We start from the raw sequence: 603 nt of genomic DNA on the forward strand, positions 1-603 counted from the left end.
TCAACGAAATATATATATATATATATATATATATTATATATATATATATATATATATAAACACCACACGTTTAACGACCAGCAAAGAAGTTGCCCCAACTGGAATTTGGACCCGAGACCGTCTGTTTATATTTGTATACTATAAATAGCGTCACAGTAACGGGCCTAAATAATACCATAAGGCCATAAACGACGAGGGAAAAAACCAAAGTGATCTATTATTCTACATTCATATAAGAAGAATTATCGAATGAATAAACGACTCCAGGCGAATCACCCAACCCAAGTGCCTACTTGGCATTCAAGAACAAGAAAAACAGTACGATGAGAGGAATTACAAGCACAGGTATACTACACCTTTCCACAAGACACTGCATATGATTTGACCATTGTGATATTATTCATGTCACTCTCCTTCACAAACATTATTAGGCCTATATGAAGTATATAGATTAAAATAGGCAAAATATTGGAAAATAACAATGCTGTAGGAAACGATCATCGCTGGAAAAATCAAATATATATATATATATATCGTCAGTTGCCTGACGATCGCAATAGCGTGAAACTCCGAGTAGCAACATTCTGTTCCAGCGACCTCCAG

At 35.0% G+C, this 603-nt stretch overlaps 1 protein-coding gene across 2 annotated transcripts in view; it reads left to right on the plus strand.

The window, feature by feature from the left end:
* The window catches only part of LOC117101216, a 14,901-nt gene that overhangs the window by 3,694 nt on the left and 10,604 nt on the right, over positions 1-603 (plus strand). Inside the window, exon 1 of one of the 2 annotated variants that reach the window (XM_033241156.1) lies at positions 196-345. The exons of the other annotated variant lie outside the window; for it this stretch is intronic. The gene's annotated coding sequence lies outside the window, so the exon portion shown is untranslated. Of the gene's footprint in view, positions 1-195; positions 346-603 lie in introns of those variants that run through there. 2 annotated transcript variants of the gene reach the window in all.

Source organism: Anneissia japonica, unplaced genomic scaffold (assembly GCF_011630105.1).
Source record: "Anneissia japonica isolate Jap-2015-1 unplaced genomic scaffold, ASM1163010v1 scaffold1005_len2656397_cov198, whole genome shotgun sequence".
Taxonomy (NCBI): Eukaryota; Metazoa; Echinodermata; class Crinoidea; order Comatulida; family Comatulidae; genus Anneissia; species Anneissia japonica.